Raw genomic sequence first — 19,917 nt, 5'->3', positions numbered from 1 at the left:
CTGTCAGGCCTTCACCAGATTGCTTTCTTTACCATTTCAGAGGCTGCAAATTGAACTATCTATTTTTAAAAGAACCCCAGAGGAACGTTCATGTTTTCCTTTGCTAACCACATCCTCTCAGCACTTTTTTCATCACTAACCTAAATCTATTGGAGCCATCCGAGCCCCGAACCCTGTGAAGAGGAGAAGCAGAGCACTACCACCCTAAATAGAGCAACCTTGGGCTGGAGAAACAGTACAGCAATTGGCCTGGGTTTGAACCCTGGCATTCCACATTGTCCTCTGAGCACTGCCAGGGGTAATTTCTGAGTGCAGATCTGGAATAACTCCTGAACATTGAGTTTTTGGGGGCCCAAAACTCAACCACCCACAAAAAAAGAAACCGTCTAGCACAAGGCTCCCTTGGTTCTGTCCTCATTCTTGTTGTGTTTCAATACCTTACTCATTTTCTTTGGTTTGCCTCTGAAATCTATCCCATTTCTATACATCCTTCCACCCTCTCAAGAGCCACTGGAGAAAGCTACAACCGACTAGAAAAACTTTATTCACACAAATGGGCCACACTTCACAGTCCTTTTGTGAGGTAGCCATATTTACCCTGTCATAGCTGGACCACAGATGCAGTGCCCCTCAACAAAATGTGGCATCAGACCAGAAGGACAAGAAAATCAGAGACTCCTAACTGCGGAGAATAAAAGAGAATCTTATTATTTTCTCTTAAAAAGGCTCAATGAGAGGCCAGAGCAATAGCATACCGGTAGGGCATTTGCCTTACATTCAGAAGGACGGTGGTTCGATTCCCAGCATCCCATATGATCACCCGAGTCTGCCAGGAGCAATTTCTTTTTTTTTTTTTTTTTTTTTTTTTTTTTTTTTTTTTTTTTTTTTTTTTTTTTTGGTTTTTGGGCCACACCCGGTAACGCTCAGGGGTTACTCCTGGCTATGCGCTCAGAAGTCGCTCCTGGCTTGGGGGACCATATGGGACGCCGGGGGATCGAACCGCGGTCCGTCTCCTAGGCTAGCGCAGGTAAGGCAGGCACCTTACCTCCAGCGCCACCGCCCGGCCCCCAGGAGCAATTTCTGAGTGCAGAGCCAGGAGTGACCCGAGTGTTGCTGGATGTGCCCCCCCCCCCAAAAAAAAAAACCTCAGTGGGTCAGAGAGACCGTAAAGGACTTAAGGCACTTAGTTGCCTTGAATGCCAGAGCTTTGACCTTGACCTAGATCCTAATCTCCAACACTAAATATGGTCCACAGAGCATCACCAGGGGTCACTACTGTACCATGAGCCAGAAATAGCTTGAGCACCACAGAATGCGGTGATCACCCCCAACCTAAAAAACAAACTAAGGTAGGGGCCGGCGAGGTGGCACTAGAGGTAAGGTGTCTGCCTTGCAAGCGCTAGCCAAGGAAGGACCTCGGTTTGATCCCCCAGCGTCCCATATGGTCCCCCCAAGCCAGCGGCAATTTCTGAGTGCTTAGCCAGGAGTAACCCCTGAGCATCAAACGGGTGTGGCCCGAAAAACCAAAAAAATATATAAAAAAAACAAAACAAACAAAAAACAAAGGTAAAAATGTGTAGCTATGGGGCCGGAGAGATAGCAACCAAATTTAATCCCAGACAATCATATGGGCCCCAAGCCCACCGATAGTGCTTCCTGAGTGCAAAGCCAGGTGTAACCCCTGAGTACCAAAAAAAAAAGTAGAGGCTGGAGAGATAGCATGGAGGTAAGGCGTTTGCCTTGCATACAGAAGGTTGGTGGTTCGAATCCCGGCATCCCATATGGTCCCCTGAGCCTGCCAGGAGCAATTTCTGAACATAAAGCCAGGAGTAACCCCTGAGCGCTGCCAAGTGTGACCCAAAAACCAAAAAAAAAAAAAAAAGTAAATGTATGTAAAGCACATAACAACAGTCTATAAATTTCTGCTAATGTGAGAATACTATGTATTTTTCTCATGCCTATGTATTTATAAATATCTAACACAAAATGCCTTTTTAAAATGTTCTTTGGGGGTAAGAGAGTTGGGCCATACGCTGTTGCTGAAGGGTTACTCTTGCTTTGCACTCAGAAATCTCTCTTTGAGGTGCTCCAGACCAATTGGGAAGATCAAACCTGGGTTAGCTACATGCAAGGCAAGCACCCTACTCCTGCAGGATCACTCCAGTCCCTAGAACTGTCCTTAAAAAAAAATAGCTACAATGCCATTCTTTCTTTCTTTTTTTTCTTTTTTGCTTTGTTTTGGTTTCGGTCCTGACTTGCTATCCTATCTCTCTGGCCCCTCACTTTACTTCTACAAAACAACCTGTCACTTAAAGTTGATCTAGAATTTCAAATGTCCTTTCTCCTTCCCTTTACTGTGATGAACAGGGGTCAAACCTTTGGTTGCAGATTTTAAGCAAAGTTTGTTTACTGTGCTTACCAGAGCCTGCAAACTCTTGGCTGTGGTGAGCTGGAGACTGCACTCTGGTATAGCCCTGGGGATTCCAAAAGGCAGAGCTATAGGGATCACACTCAGCATACTGAATGAAAGGACACATAACCTGCAAGGTGGTGGCTGAACCACTGAACTCACCCTAGTTCCTCAAATTTCAAACATCCTTTCTCTATGTCCTTGATATATGCTGATTTACACAAAATATACAACAAGAGCAACTCTTACTGTGCTGGAGGTTGTCTGTATAGTCAAAGAACATTGAATACCACCCAAAGTCCAGCTTGACACAAGGGTTACTTTTTGAGAAAGTCCTGATATAATAAAACTGCCAAAAATTAGATTCCAATGATTCTAAATGTTACTGCCTGGTTGAGAACAAGCATAAGACCAGAGAAGGGAAGGGTTTTATCTTGAGAGTGGAAAAACTGATCCTGATAGCCGGTACCCTGTATGGTCTCCAACCCCTGCCAGGAGTGATCCCTCAGTCCTGAGCCAGAAGTTAGTCCTGAGCACCATCAGATGTAGCCCCCCCCCCAAAAAAAAATGTCTATAGAATCTTGCTATGTGCACACACACTATCCATTCTCTTCCCTGCCCCTCAAAACTTAGGTCTAAGCCCAAATCCAACATCTCAGCCAATCACAATGAAAATAAGCAACATCAATCACTGTTACCAGAATCTTCTATGAATGCAACTTGCCTCTATGCTTTTAAGTTTTGGAGTCACAACCAGCCAAACTCAGTATATCTGGATCCAAGCTTTCAGGTCATTCCCAGCAATATTCAGGGAACCATGCAGTGCTTCAAACCCAGGTTGCCTGAATCCAAAGGATGTGCTGAATCTAATTCACCAAGGTTCTCTTGGCCCTGGCATCTAAACTCTAAATTTTCTACTTTGTGCATAAATGTGGGCAGGGGACTAATGATTCAAGTTCAATAAAACATGAGAACTATAGCTAGGGAACTAGGATTTTATTCCACATTTGTTATTGTTTTGTTTTTGCTGTTCTAAGAACTGAACCCAGGGCTTCAGACATGACATGTAATTGCTCTGCCAGTAAGTAACATCCCTGGCCTTAAAGAGTTTGATATTTAGGGCCGGGCGGTGGCGCTAAAGGTAAGGTGCCTGCCTTGCCTGCGCTAGCCTTGGACGGACCGCGGTTCGATCCCCCGGTGTCCCATATGGTCCCCCAAGCCAGGAGCAACTTCTGAGCACATAGCCAGGAGTAACCCCTGAGCGTTACCGGGTGTGGCCCAAAAACCAAAAAAAAAAAAAAAAAGTTTGATATTTAAATTGGGCGGGGGACACACACAAATGGCAGTATTCAGAACTCAGGCATATTAATACTGAGCCAACACCATGGGCTCTAGTCCTTTAACTATCTTCCCTGCAATGCTACATTTTTTTTCTTTTTCTCTTTGCGGGGGGTGGGGGGTGGTGGGGGGTTGGGGGGGGAGGAAGTCAGGAAAAAGAGGACAGGCAAGAGCTGGTGCTGCCCTGGCTGTGCTGATTTACTCTTGATGGCACTTGGAGCACCATATCCATATACAGTGATAGGATAGAATCCAGATCAGCAGTGTGCAAGGCAAGCGCATCACCCCATTATTCTCTCTCCCACAGGGAGAACATAACAAGGTAAATAGGGCCTTGAGGATCTGCCCCAAGCAAGTCAGCATTCAAAGAAGCAGTACTAAGTTCAGACTTAAAATTGAAAGTTGGGGCAGCAGAGAGATAGCACAGCCGCATTTGCCTTGCAAGCAGCTGATCCAGGACCAAAGGTGGTTGGTTCGAATCCTGGTGTCCCATATGGTCCCCCGTGCCTGCCAGGAGCTATTTCTGAGCAGACAGCCAGGAGTAACCCCTGAGCACCACCAGATGTGACCCAAAAACCAAAAAAAAAAAAAAAAAAAAAAGAAAGTTGGGGCAGAGAGTAGTAACTCAGCAGGTGGGGCATTTGCCTAGCACACAGATGACATGGGTTCAATCTCCAGCATCCCACATGGCCCACCAAGCCTGCCAGGAGTAATCCCTGAGTGCCCTTGGGTGTGCCCACCACAAAAAAATCTTGGGGCCCATAAAAAGCTCACCAGCAACATGCCTAAGCATTCTGAGCCCCAGCACTGCCCCATACACACCAAGCAAGGGACTATCATCTATCATGGGATCCCCAGCACCACAGCATGGTATGCACTCTCCCTGGCACAGGAACCAAGCTCACATACATAACTGCAGTGGGTTGTACAACTCCCAGTCATCACAACATAAAGGGAAGACTAGGGGAATAAACAAAGCCCTTCGAATTCTCATCAAAGAACATTTACAGGAAAAGCAACTCAAGTGGGTAGTTGTTTTCTGGGGGGGGGGGGGAATGAGCCAAACTTAACAGTGCTTAGGGCATACTAAGAGATCACTTCTGGCTGGGCTCGAGGGAGGGGTACATATGGGGTGCCAGGGACTAAACCAGGTTGTTGGCCACTACCAAGCAAATGTCCTATGTGCTATAATCTCTCCCAGGTCCCAACAATTCAAGTACTCTTTACAGGGTGTTACCAACTACCAGACTAGAGAAACAGCCCTCAAGAGAGATTTCCAAACCACAACAAAGGTAGATGAACTAATTCTAGAAGACACTGAGCCTGTGTAACTTACATTTATGATCTGCAGTGGGGAATGGACAGGCCTGAAACCAAGTGATTACACTGAACATGTCCTTCATATCCTACTAATGATTTGAAATCAATAAATAGAATGAACTCAAGTCTTATGACTCTTAAGTCTCAAGCATTTCTCTGGAGACTACTCAGCAACCAGCTCAGTCAATAATCTCAATTTATGACTAAAAATAGGTACTTTCACCATCAAAGATTTATAAGAAGGGACCAGGGAGACAGCTCGGGGTTGAGAACACGCTTCACATGTGGAAGATCTGGGTTTGGTCCATAGCACTTTGGGGTCCCCTGAGCATCACCATGCCTTGGAGGGGTCAGAGAGATAGCATGGAAGTAAGGCATTTGCCTTGCACGCAGGACAGTGGTTCGAATCCTGACATCCCGTAAGGTCCCCCGAGCCTGCCAGGAGCGATTTCTGAGCACAGAGTCAGACATAACCCCTGAGCGCCGCTGCTGGGTGTGACCCAAAAACCAAAAACAAAAACAAAATAAAAAAGCATGTCTTGTTGGGTTTTGCTTACTGGAACACAACTGGCAGCACTCAGGGTTCAATTCTGACTGGCTCTGTTAGATCAAATGGGGTGCCAGGGCTGAACCCAAGACTGCCACATTCAAGGAAAGTGGCTTACCCACTGTACTCTTCTCTTTGGCCCCTAGAAAGCATATCTTCAAAAATGTATTCCAGGTTAGAAAGGTAGTACAGCAGGGGAGGTGCTTTCTTTGCCTATAGTCAACCCAGCTTTGATCCCCTGCATCACATATGACCCCCCAAGCACCAGCAGTTCCAGGAGTAGTCTAGAAGAACTGCTGGGTGTGACCCTCACCCCCCGAAAAAAAACCTTTTAAGTAAAAATATATCCATTCAGGCTGGAACAAAAAAAAAAGTATTCCATACATTTAAATCTTTGAAAACTGTGAAAAATAGAACAGTACAATGAATCCAATACTTGGCTGTAAATTATTTATTGGGGCTGGAGAGATAGCATGGAGGTAGGGCATTTGCCTTGAATGCAGAACGGTGGTTCAAAGCCTGGCATCCCATATGGTCCCCCTAGCCTGCCAGGAACAATTTTCTTTTCTTTCTTTTTTTGGTTTTTGGGTCACAACCGGCAGCGCTCAGAGGTTACTCCTGGCTCTATGCTCAGAAATCGCCATATAGGGACCATATAGGATGCTGGGATTCGAACCAACATCCTTCAAAATGAAAGGCAAACGCCTTACTTCCATGCTATCTCTCCGCCCCCTCCCCCAATGATTTCTGAGCGTAGAGCACTGCCAGGTGTGACCCAAAACCAAATAAATAAATAAATAAATAAAATGTTTCTTTTTGGGGGGGGGGCCACACCCAGCGTTGCTCAGGGGTTACTCCTGGCTGTCTGCTCAGAAATAGCTCCTGGCAGGCACGGGGGACCATATGGGACACCGGGATTCAAACCAACCACCTTTGGTCCTGGATCGGCTGCTTGCAAGGCAAACGCCGCTGTGCTATCTCTCCGGGCCCAAAATGTTTCCTTTTAAAAAAAAACATTATTTATTTAGGTTTTTAGGCCACACCCAGCAGCACTCAGAGGATACTCCTGGCTCTGCACTCAGAAATCGCACCTGGCAGGCTCGGGGGACCACTGGGACACCAGGAATCAATCCCTGATCTGTCCTGGTCGGCCAAGTGAAAGGAAAATGACCTATTGCTGTGCTATCACTCTAACCTCCAGGCTTTAAAATGTTTCAACATAAAACCAACCTCACATCATCTACTACACCTACTTATTCTACCTCTTCTCCAACTGAATTGGGGGGGGGGGGGGTTGGCCACACCCGATGACGCACAGGGGCCACTCCTGGCTGTGCGTTCAGAAATTGCTCCTGGCTTGGGGGACCATATGGGACACAGGGGAATTGAACCACAGTCTGTCCTAGGCTACCACAGGCAAGGCAAAAGCCTTACCGCTTGTACCACCGCGCTGGCCCTACAACTAAATTTAGTTCATGCTTTTATCTGTTTATTCCCTCTCACTGGTGGTAACAGGAGCTCTTGGAGATGTGGCAGTGCTGTGTAGATCATGCTCAGTGCCTGCAGTCAGTGACAGAGACTTTGATTTGCACTATTCCAGATCTCAGAGTCTGACTTGAGTGATAGCACAGCAGTAGGGTATTTGCCTTCACAAACCCAGGTTCAACCCCCAGCATCCCAGATAGTCCCCCGAGCCTGTCAGGAGTGATTTCTGAGCACAGAGCCAAGAGTGACCCCTGAGCGTCACTGGGTGTGGCCCCAAAATAAGAGTCATTTTTGGGGCCCTCTCCCAGCAACACTTGGCTTGGGCTTAGCAGTACCAGTGTTAAGGTCTAGCCACGTGGTGCTGGACTAGCCAGGAAGTAAAGGCAACTTGGCGCCAGGGACTGGATGCATTTCGCACTCTATTCTGGGCTTTCTTCCTATCCCCAGAGGCATGTTTTGCAGGTGGCCAGTATTTTGCTAGGAGTCATAATAGAGCAAACCCTGAGTGAACGCCTCATGTAGAATGATTTCTGAGCGTAGTAAACATGTGTTACCAGTAGTAAAAATCTTTTATTAATACATCAACTCAATCTACAACAATCTTCATAAAAAATTCTCTATAAGTTTGTCTTTACATGACCTCAACAAAGTGGACATCTCACCACTAAGCCCCAGCTTCAGCTCCCAACGCTGTCCCCCATGAGTGTGCAGTGTAAGACACTTCAGATAACAGCATTTCATTTTAACACATCATTCAGCTAGTTGGTTATTGTTATAAACCAACAAATTCATGCTGGAGAGACAGTATAGGAGGTTGCCTTCTATGCAACTGACCTGATTCAATCCCTGTCACCATATGGTTCTCCAAGCAAAAGTCAGGAGTAGCCCCTAGTATCATCAGCTGTGGCCCATATCCCCCTCCTCCAAAAACCCAACAAACTAGCCAGGTCCTCTACTCATTTAAACCTATGTGAGGATGTGTTCCCACCCTTCCCCAAAACATCAGAGAGCTATAGTCATAGGAGCAAGGATGCAAAATGGAACTACGAGATAACTGGACTCAGGCATTAAAAAATATACTTTCAAGAAATAGGTTTCACTGAATCTTAAACCTTCAGTTGCTTATTTTCCCAGAACTAAACATAAGGGATGGGCCCGGAGAGATAGCACAGTGGCGTTTGCCTTGCAAGCAGCCGATCCAGGACCAAAGGTGGTTGGTTCGAATCCCGGTGTCCCATATGGTCCCCCGTGCCTGCCAGGAGCTATTTCTGAGCAGACAGCCAGGAGTAACCCCTGAGCACTGCCGGGTGTGGACCAAAAAAAAAAAAAAATCAACAAAAAACATAAGGGATGCTTGAGAATCCAGAAATAGTGAGGGACTAGTGGAGCAGGTAGGGAGTTTTCCTTGCACAAGGTCAAACAGGGTTCGACCCCGTTATCCCACATTGTCCAGAGTCCCACAAGAATAATCCCTGAGTACAGAACCAAGAGTAAGCTCTGAGCACAGTCGGGTGTAGCCCAAAAACAAACAAAAGAAAGCATGGGGGCTGGAACAATAGCTCAGTGGTAAGGTGTCTATCCTTGGCACCCCACATGGTCCCCCAAGCCAGCTAGGAGCGATTCCTGTGTGCAAAGCCAGGAGTAACCCCTGAGCACCATCGCATGTGCTCCACCAAAATAAAAGGAAAAAAAAAAAAAAACAACAACACAGCAGTATTCGGGGAATGGCTCAAAGTGCTGGAGCACAAACTAGGTATACACAGGACCCAGGAGCCCAGTACTGCATGAATTCCCAAGACAGTGCAGTCCTAATGGCCACTCTAAAAAATAAAAATAAAAGAAACAAAAGAAAGCTGGTGGCAGTTATCCAACTTTCCCACTCTTTGTCCACTTTTGACTTTAGGAGGATCAAATCAAATGAACTACTTAAAACTGGATTTTCAAAAGGTAGACATTAATACCCATACTTCCATAAAACACTGGAGGAAGGGGGCTGAGAGATAGTAGAGCAGATTAGATGTTTGCCTCACACAAGTCAATCTGGGTTTGAACCCCAGTATCTCATATGATGCCCAGAGCTCTGCCAGGAGTAATTCCTGAGGGCAGAGTCAAGAATAACCCCTAATCCACAATCAAGTATAGCCTAAAAACAAAAATTGAAGGCCCAGGGGAGATAACTCAAAAGGGCTAAAGGGTATGCTGTGCATGATAGATGCCTGAGTTCAATCCCTGGCACCCAGTGCCGGAGAGATAGCATGGAGGTAAGGCATTTGCCTTGCATGAAGAAGGTCATTGGTTTAAATCCTGACATCCCATATGGTCCCCTGAGCCTGCCAGGAGCCATTTCTTTGTGTGTGTGTGTGTGGTTTTTGGGTCACACCCGGCAGTGCTCAGGGGTTACTCCTGGCTCCATGCTCAGAAATTGCTCCTGGCAGGCACGGAGGACCATATGGGACACCGGGGTTCGAACCGATAACCTTCTGCATGAAAGGCAAACGCCTTACCTCCATGCTATCTCTCCGGCCCTACCAGGAGCCATTTCTGGGTGTAGAGCCAGGAGTAACCCCTGAGCACTGCAGAGTGTGACCCAAAAACCAAAAAAAAAAAATCCCTGGCACCCACAATCCATCTCCCCCACCTCCTACCCAGCACCTAAGCTGCTTCTCAACACCAATAAAATGGTCCAAAAACAAAACACCAAACAAAATTTGGAGAAAGTAACAGGCATCACTCAAGATCTCTTAAACCAGTATACGATAACAATGAGTGTGCTCAGTTTTGAAAAACTCACCATTCCTTTTACCTTACATGAAACCTTCATTAGGGTAGCAAAGGTGGTAGCAATTCTCCCTCTCTGAGGAAACTCAACAGTGTTCCTATATTGTGGCCTGGGTGGTTTACAAAGCTACCTATCTTCCAGGCAGCACCAAACTCACCACCTTCATTTTTCTTTTTTTTTGGCCACACCCAGTGATGCTCAGGGGTTACTCCTGGCTATGCACTCAGAAATCGATCCTGGCTTGGGGGACCACATGGGACGCCAGGGATCAAACCGCAGTCCATCCAGGCAAATGCCCTACTACTCACGCCATGGCTCCAGCCCGCAAACTGTCATCTTTTAAACATACTACAGCACCATGCACACAGTAAACATACCAACAATCTTATCCATATATGTCCTAGTCATTTTATTTAAGTTTGCCTTTCTGGGTGTTGAGAGTGGGGTAACAGGTTGGTTGGGTCACACCTGTGCTGCTCAAGGGCTAATCCTGGTCAGTGGTTCTGTGATTAGGAGTGACCATATGTATTGCCCAGGATTCCAGCCAGGTCAGCAGTATGTAAGGCAAGTACCCCAAGCCCTGTTCTCTTCAGCCCAAAATTTGTCTTTATATATATATTGTATTTTTGTGAGGTGCTATGGATATGGAGTGTGCCACAAGGTGAAGGGGGCTAAATCACAAGTGAAATGTCCACTGCATGGTCCCTTGGACACTCCCAGGCAACTCCTAAAAACAGAACCAGGATTAGCCCCCAAGCACCCTCGACTATGATCCACTCCTCAAATTCTTCCCACCTTCAAATATCCACTATGACCAAGCAAAGTTTGATTTAGTTGCAAAATCGACAAGCCAGTGTAAATATTCATACCAAAAATGAGATCTATGCATTGGGCATGTGGCTCAGTGGTTAAAAAAATAAAATCCTCATGAGTGAGAGCAAAATAAATCAGGTCAAATAGCCTAAAATTCACATCTAGGTTTGGTTCATGCTGATGGCTAGGGAACAGGAGATAGCGCAGGAGGGTTTTAGCTGCTTGCCTTGCATGCAATCATCTCCAGTTCTATCTCAGTCACCGCTGACTATGGACCCCCAAGCACAGTCAGCTGTAGGTGGCCCCAACCCCCAATATATAAAATCTAGAACGAGGCAGAGTGCTCAAAGAAAGAGCCATGGTTGGCATATGGAAGGCCAAGCTCTATCCTCTGCAGTGCCAGGGAGTATACTCCCCGTCTCCCTAACAACAATGCACTGGGAGTACGGCTGGTGTGATCCCAAAACAAAACCTAGTAACAATTAAACTCCCTCTAGTCAGCAACTGGTCATTCCTGTACTTGGACTCTGATGCTATGGCATCAAAGAAAGACTCAAGCCTTTCTTTTGACAGGTCAAACAGTTTTTTTTTTTTTTGGTTTTTGGGTCTCACCCGGCTGTGCTCAGGGGTTACTCCTGGCTCCATGCTCAGAAATTGCTCCTGGCAAGCACGGGGGACCATATGGGACGCCGGGATTCGAACCGATGACCTTCTGCATGAAAGGCAAATGCCTTACCTCCATGCTATCTCTCCGGCCCCAGGTCAAACAGTTTTAAACAGTACTTGATAAGGTTTTTTGGTTTTGTTTTGGGCAACAACCAGCTGTGCTCAGAGGTCACTCCTGACAGGCTTGTTTGTTGTTGTTGTTTTTTGCTTTTTTGGCCACACCCGGCGGTGCTCAGGGGTCACTCCTGGCTGTCTGCTCAGAAATAGCTCCTGGCAGGCACGGGGGACCATATGGGACACCGGGATTCGAACCAACCACCTTTGGTCCTGGATCGGCTGCTTGCAAGGCAAACGCCACTGTGCTATCTCTCCGGGCCCCTGACAGGTTTAATAGATCATAAGGAGTGCCAGAATCAAACCTAGGTCAGTCACAAACAAGGGAAGCAAGAGCCTGTTCTATCAATCTGGCCTCAGAAGCTGTTTTCTCTTCTTTTTTTTTTAATGACGCTACTGTCCGTAATGATATTTATTTGCTACTATAGGTGCTAAGATAATACTTATTTGACCAAGAAGCAACTTCTGACTTCAGGGGTTAATATAAAAATGTAATCTCACAAATTATGATGTGTATCAAGATGACAAAAGGCCAGCTTTAAGGAAAGGCTGGAAACTACAGACAGACGAAGCAGCATGGACAGGAGGACCTCCTCCCACAGCACCAATGACGGTCCCAGCTGACACATTCCCAGAGAAGCCCACCTAGACTTTGAGGTGATGCTGCTCAGGTTTGCAGTTACTGTCCTATCCCTGTGGACATCTATGGCCATACCACCCTGAACAGGCCCAATCTCCTCTATCCCTGTGGACTAGGACTTCTATACTACGAGGGGTTGTGAGCATTCATTCATTAAACGAGTGAAAAACAAAAAGAACCTGGCAGTTCTTCTATATAGAGTTTATGACTACTAGTGTGCTAGTAATAAAAGTTGGGTTGGTTACAAATATAACACAAATCTGAGTTTTCACAATTTCTAAAGAAATAAAGGCTCTGTCCCAATCTATAACAAGCTGTAAGTTGGAGATCAGTTACACTAGTATTCTGGGGGGTAAAGGAGGGAGATATGGGATACATGCTGGGAATGGGTGGAGGGAGGACAACACTGGTGGTGGGAATGCCCCTCACTCATTGTCACCATGTACCGTAAATAATTCTGTGAAAGATTTGTAATGCATTTTGTTCACAATAAAAATGTATTTATATAGTGAAAAAAGAAAGAAATAAAGGCTCTCGGGGCCAGAGCGATAGTGCAGCGGTAGGGCATTTGCCTTTCACGCAGCTGACACAGGACGGACCTTGGTTCGTTTCCCGGTGTCCCATATGGTACCCAAGCCAGGAGCGATTTCTGAGCACATAGCCAGGAGTAACCCCTGAGCCTCACCAGGTGTGGCCCAACAACAATAATAAAAAGATAAAAAGAAATAAAGGTTCTCAAGGTAAGATTCTATTAAAAACAACCCTTTGGACCAGACTGACCAGAGGCTAAGAGCATGCTTTGCAGACAGAAAGATCAGGTTTGATGCCTGGCACCACTCTGTCCTCACCAATCCACTCCCAGCATCAATGGGCATGGCTCTCCCATACAGTGCCTGAAATAGCCTTCAGAGCCTCCTCCCAACACTGATGGGTGTGGCCTTTGAAGTCTGAATACTAAACAAGGCATCATTACTCAAATGACCTTGATGTTTCCGTCTTTGAAAGAGTTAATAGTTTCTAATAAAATGTCTGCTGCTCTTTTAACTGCAAAATGCCAGAAAGCACAAAGAAAAAAAATATATGTGCTGTCTGAGAATTACACACAAACCTATTCTACAAAGTCCTCACTTAGGCTTACAGACATATAAGAAAGACCTTTTTTTTTTTTTTTTTTTTTGGTTTTTGGGCCACACTCATTGATGATGGAATCAGAAGCATCCAAAACTATTCTCTTCTGTCCCATCTTTCCAGACCCCCCAAAACACAAACTTGCTAACTATGCTATTACTATACAAATATATTTATACATACATATATATATTGAGTACCAGAAATAATTCTTCAAAATATTTGAAATGCAAATAAAAAATGCATAGGCATAGGGTATGGCCCTCTCCCCTCAAAACAAAACCACCCTAAGCCTGGCCAGAGCAACAGTACAATAGGAAGCTTGCCTTGCATGTGGTCAGCAAGAGTTTGATCTTCCACATCCCATATAGTCCCCCATGCACCACCAGGAATAATTCTTGAGTGCAGAGCCAGAAGTGATCCCTGAGCCCTGCCAGGTGTGGACCAAAATAGAAAAACAAACAAAAAAACAAAGATAGGTGGTGAAAACAAGATTCACATTTAAGAGGAGGGGATGATGGTGGGGGTTCTGGGTCACATCAGGCTTACTGCTGGCTCTGAGCTCAGGGCTCACCCCTGCTGGGACTCAAGGAACATATCTGGTGTTAGAGACTAAAACCCAATCGAACTGCACAAGGAAAGCCTCTCACTTGCTCCAGCTCCACCACAAACCTCAAAATAGCATAGTGGGGACTTATAAGAAAAGAGATTTGGGAGGTAGGAAAAAGCCACTCCCCCAAAAAAGGTATTTGCTTTATTATTATTATTATTATTATTATTATTATTATTATTATTATTTACTGTCCAAACATTTGAACATCTGTTCAAATCAAGCTTTGTATACAAAAACAGGTTGTTTCCTTTATGACACAGAATTGATTTTTTAATAATTATGAATAGTGATGACACCTGGCTATAATTCTGGCCTACCTAAGAAACTATTCCTAGAAACAGAAGAAGGAAAAAAAAAAAGACAGATTCTGGTAATCATTCCAAACAACCATTTCTTTATTTCTATAATCCTAACCTATATACTTATATCCAAAATGCCTGCTAGTCAAAAAACATTTTCTGCAAACAAACTATCTACATAATTGCTTTAAAAATTTAAATACAGGGTCGGAGAGATAGCATGGAGGGTAAGGCATTTGCCTTTCATGCAGAAGGTCATCGGTTCGAATCCCAGCATCCCATAAGGTCCCCCAAGCCTGCCAGGAGTGATTTCTGAGCATGGAGCCAGGAGTAACCCATGAGTGATGTCGGGTGTGACCAAAACAAAAAAAAAAAACAAAAATAAAATAAAATAAAAATTTAAATACTACAGGTAGAGTGTTCGCCTACCAACTCAGGTTCGACCCCCGGCATCCCATATGTTCCTCTGAGCCTTCCAGGAGCAGTTTCTGAGCTGAGAGCCAGGAGTAACCTGAGTGCTGCCAGGTGTGGCCCAAAAACCAAATATAAATATATATATAATTTATTTAAATTTATTGTACATTACATATATTATATTTTATATATATCAAAAATACAAAGAACTATAGATTTTCATGCCAAGTTAAGAGAAAAAGTCAAACACTTTGATTTTTAGACCCCTTCCCTTTATAATGTAGCCTATGGCAAGGTATCAGTCAGATCATTTGGGATACTTGTTCTGTCAATTTGTAAGATAAAATTTGGTCCCTGGTTTCCTCACAAAAAGTTTCTGAGGTTTCAGTAAGATGGGAAGCACTCTGAGAAAAGTGTTAGCATAGCATCACTAATAAACTCAAGGAAATGCAACAATAAAATTTTCCCCAAACTTTACTAAAATAGGGTGTCAGAGAAACAGTAATGTGGGTAGGGCATTTGCACAGTCAACCTAGGTTCAATCCTCCAGAACCATACAGTCATACCCCCAGATTTGATCCCTGGAACTCACTCCATCTAAGTGTGCCAGGAGCAAGAAATTCCACTATAGCATATTTAGGGCAAGAGATTGCAAAAGTCCACAAAGATAATCTATGAAGAGAGAAACTCAACTGGCATGATTAAGATCTGTACGAACGTCTGATCTTAATTGTTTTTAATAAGTAATGTGGGAAGGGGTAAGGCTGTACTTGGTGTCTAGGGAGAGAACTGAGGGCCAGGGGCACAACCCTCCCAAGTGCAAGGGCTTGAGCTCAATCCCCAGCACTGCCACAGGATCCCCTAAATACTGCCAGGATTATTCCTGAAGATACAGAGGCCCTTCAATGTGGCCCTGCTGGCCTCCAGCACCACTGGTCTGAAATGTACTGCATCACTGAGCCCATCATTGAAGCGTCCAGCAGGGTTGGCTAAGAATATCTGGAAATGGCTGCCAGGCACCCTGAGAACTACTTGTAAATCCCATCCCCCCAAAAATAAATAAAGTGTAATGTTACACCACCCATCTAGGTCACTCTAAAGGAAACATGGGAAATAAACCTATCTTTGCATAGACGTTATTTTAAAGGAAAACAGAAGAGAAATGAGCATTATGACAGTCACCACTCTACCCCAAATAGAGCTGGGAAGATAGTTCAGGAGTTAAGGTGTATAGAATAGTAGATAAAGTACTCGCCTTGTACACCATTGACCCAAGTTCAACCCATGGCATCACGTATGGTCCCCAGAATGACCGATCCCTAAACACCTGGAGTTACCACTAAGTGTAATTCCACCAGGAGTTCTTCATTCCTAAGAACCAGGAGAACCAGAACCAGGAGTACCACGAAATGTAGTCCTAAAATGAGTAGCAAGTCACACACACACACACACACACACACACACACACACACACACACACACACACACACACACACACACACACACACACGGAAGAAATCACACAACTGAACAAAGTATGCCTACACACACACACACACACACACACACACACACACAAGAAATCACACAATTGAACAAAGTATGCCTAACAACCTGAAGTCCTAGTACAGGCCTCAAGCCCCAACACACACACACACACACACACACACACACACACACACACACACACACAAAGAAATCACACAATTGAACAAAGTATGCTAACAACCTGAAGTCCTAGTACAGGCCTCAAGCCCCAACACACACACACACACACACACACAAGAAATCACACAATTGAACAAAGTATGCCTAACAATCTGAAGTCCTAGTACAGGCCTCAAGCCCCAAAACAACCAAATTCTACTCTAAATATGCCCAAAGTGATGCTACAGAAAGTTTGTATCGCCTGATACTCAGATAGTTTGTATGGCTATAACAGAGAGCTATTTTGTTTCTGAAATTAATTTTCATCCTTCTGTTTCCATTCCTCCTTTCTGTAACTAAGATGGAAATGCGGGGGGGGGGGGGGCGGCGTGAATGGACAAAAAGAAAAATCACAGCAACAAAGAAGCAAGGTATGATGATTTTCAAGAAGTAGCATAACTCAAGCAAGAAAGAATTCTAAAAAACAAACCGCCGGGGTGGTGGTAGGGGGAACTTCTTCAGCTTCCAACCTCAATACAATCAGCCATGGCAGCTCCAGGCTTCAAATCATTGCCTCGCCTCGGCATTGCCCTCACCCAGCGAGGACACACACAGGAGCCAAGAAGCTTCCAGAGAACCTAACCAGGAGGAGACAGAAAGGGAAAAAAACTTCCTCCATCTCAAACTAATCCTATGCAGCAAACTTCCTTCCAGGCCAAGAACAACAAGAAGCAGGTTCTCCAAATGGGGTTTCCCCATTTCTCCCGTCGGAGAGCCAAGTGAAGACTTGGGTGGACCTCAATCAGGTCAGAAGCAGGATCGCAGGCTGGGCCAGCATTTTGGGGTGGGGAGAGTAAGAGGGGGGGGGACCATGCAAGTGGAAAACGATACCTGGGGAAGAACTGTGCAACCTCTGGATGTGAAATCTCCCCCCCCCATCAATGGCTCAAGAAGATGCAAGCCACCGAGGGCAGAGGACACCCCCCAGACAGACAGGGAGGGGTCCGAGACATCCCGGAAAAGGTGGGCCAGCATTGTGGGGGTGGGGGGGGGTTGGAAAAAGGGGGTCCCCTGAAAGTGGAGATGATGCTTGGGGAAGTTGTGCAACCTCTGGATCTGAAATATCTCCCCCCATCAATGGCTCAAGGCAGAGGACACCCCCAGACAGACAGGGAGGGGTCCAAGACATCCCGGAAAAGGTGGGCCAGCATTGTGGGGTGGGGGATTGGAAAAAGGGGGTCCCCTGAAAGTGGAGATGATGCTTGGGGAAGTTGTGCAACCTCTGGATCTGAAATATCTCCCCCCATCCATGGCTCAAAGGCAGAGGACACCCCCAGACAGACAGGGAAGGATCCGAGACATCCTGAAAAGGCTGGACCAGCATTGGGGATTTGGGGGGGGGGGTTGGAAAGAGGGGATCCCCTGCAGGTGGAGATGATGCCTGGGGAAGAGCTGTGCAACCTCTGGATGCGAAATCTCCCCCACCGATGGCTCAAGAAGACGCAAGCCACCGAGGGCAGGGGACCCCCAGCCCCACCTGGGTTGCACCCTAAAGATCAGGGGCAAGGAGGCGGGCTGGGCAGGCCCCTCGCGGGGGGCCGCGTGCGGGTGCAGGCCAGGGGTCGGGGCCAGGGGCGGGAGGCGTGAAGGGCAAGCCGGGGGGCAGGCCCGGGGAGCGCGGGCAGTTGCGGCCGCGCGGGGGGAGCCGGGCCGAGCTCCCGCACCGCACCCGACCCACCTAGCCTCCTGGCCCCCACGCAGCCGGGCTGGACGGGACCTCTCGCGCTCCGCCTGCTCCTCCTGCTTCATGGAGCCATGCGCCTGGTGCGGGCTCCCGAGAGAAGCGGGCCGCCCGCGGCTGGGCCGGACGCGCGTGGCGGAGGCGAACCAGGCCGCCCCGAGGGCGGAAGAGGAAGCGGCGGAGCGGCGGCGGCGACGGCGACGGCGACGGCGACAGAAGCGCTGGAGGGAGCCGCTGGAGGACTGAGCCAGCCCGGAACGCGAGTCCGCCGCGATCCCAGCATGCACCGGGAGCAGTGAGGTAATGGGCGAGTTGGCAAGGGAGTCCTCCCTCCGGAGGGGCCGTGCACGCCCTTTAGCGGACCATAGAGAGGAGGCCGCCGCTCAAGCGCCGGCCCTTGGAGGTCACGTGTTCGCGATCCGCGCTCTCTATTGGTGGGCGGGGTTAAGTGGGCGGGGCGTCTCGCCTCGCCTCTCCTCTCCTCTCGTGAGGCCCCCTCCCGGGTTGTCTTACGAGACCGAGACTTGGGAGGAGCGAGACTAGAGCCGACCGTGCTCCTCCCCCGCACCCCCATCCCGCCAAGCGGGTCGCGAACGCTGTCAAGCCAGGCTGTCAAGCCCGCCGCGCGGTGCATGCCGGGACCGCCCGCCCGGCTCGTGCGAGAGCGCGCGCTACATGCCGGGAGTTGTAGTGCTGGCTGACAGTGGCTTGTGACATTGTCTAGACCAGGCCTAGGCATTGACCTGATGGTCCCCAGGACCTGCTGCAGTCTGCTCCGCTGCCCGCTGGTTTTTCTTGGTCTGGGGCAAAGCATTCCACAAAGGAACAATCTAGATCACCATTGACTCAAGCCGAACCCCCCTGCTAGAACTGATATTCTAAAGGAAGGGTAGCTTTGGGGTGTCAGGATCCCACCTAGGCACTGATTGAATCCCCAGGTGACTTCAGCTAAATATTAAGGATTATATAGAAGGCCCTCAGAGCTAAGCCGGGCAAGAACATGGACTTACACAGACTTTTAAGTTGGAAATAAATTGATTTAAAATGAGTTTTGACTTGCCGTTGAATTTTTAATTGCAGAGGGAATTGCACTGAGCTTTTTGTTTTTGCACTGTTGCATTGCCTTAACCACTTCAAACGTGAACTGGAGCCACTTGGCATGCCCTGTTTCAAAGCAAGGCTACTCTTTTTTCTTTTTTCTTTTAAGTAAATTTAGGGCTGGATAAGTGGGTAAACTGTTTGCCTTACACTTGACTGACCCAGGTTCTATCTCCATTGCCTCATGTGGTCCCCTGAACACTGCCAATTGTGGCCACAAAACAAAACTAAAAATCCACCACCGATGGACTTTTGTGTCTTGCTTTTCTGTTTATGCTCACAGGAATCCTTGACATGTTTATCTTCAAGGAGCAGAGAATAGTAAAAATTGCAAATCATTTCTAATGATTATCAAGCTTTCCAGCAAAACCCTTCTGCTCCAGAATGCAAAATGTTCTCAAGCTTAATAAGATTTACTATTGAAGACTTTTAGCATAATTACCTTTGGGCTATATAACAAAAATTTTTAAACAAACCCAACTGGCTGGTTGGAGCTTGTAGGACTTAGAAATCCCAATGAGAATGAAACTGGCACAAGCCACCTGAGAAAGAGACCGCCTGACTTCCTGGAGCTGGAGGTGACTTGTTTTGAAGCAATTTCCTTAGCAGTTTTCATCATTCCTGTCAGTCTTGAGATGTTTATCTACTACTGGAGGCCATTTTTGACAGTTTTTATCCATCTGCCTGAGAAACTACAAATGAGATGATCCCAAGGCCTGGTGCCAAGAATGCTGGAGGAAGGAAGCCAGAGGCCAATTTTGTTGTTAGCATTTCTGAATAAGACCAAATCCTGACCTAAAATAATCAGAATAAATTTCACACAGAGGGTTTTTTTTTTCCAACTGAAAGACTTAAAAACTTGGCT

The 19,917-nt window shown here is 46.7% G+C and overlaps 1 protein-coding gene across 1 annotated transcript in view; it reads right to left on the bottom strand.

The window, feature by feature from the left end:
- AMMECR1L (AMMECR1 like) overlaps window positions 1–18,118 on the bottom strand; it is a 31,605-nt gene extending 13,487 nt beyond the window's left edge. The window contains exon 1 of the mRNA XM_049769326.1: window positions 17,952–18,118. The gene's annotated coding sequence lies outside the window, so the exon portion shown is untranslated. The remainder of the gene's footprint in view (window positions 1–17,951) is intronic.
- Between the last annotated feature and the right edge of the window lie 1,799 nt (window positions 18,119–19,917).

This window comes from Suncus etruscus, chromosome 2 (assembly GCF_024139225.1).
Source record: "Suncus etruscus isolate mSunEtr1 chromosome 2, mSunEtr1.pri.cur, whole genome shotgun sequence".
Classification (NCBI taxonomy): Eukaryota; Metazoa; Chordata; class Mammalia; order Eulipotyphla; family Soricidae; genus Suncus; species Suncus etruscus.
Note: the sequence above shows the minus strand (reverse complement) of the source record. Positions and strands in the feature narration are given on the sequence as shown.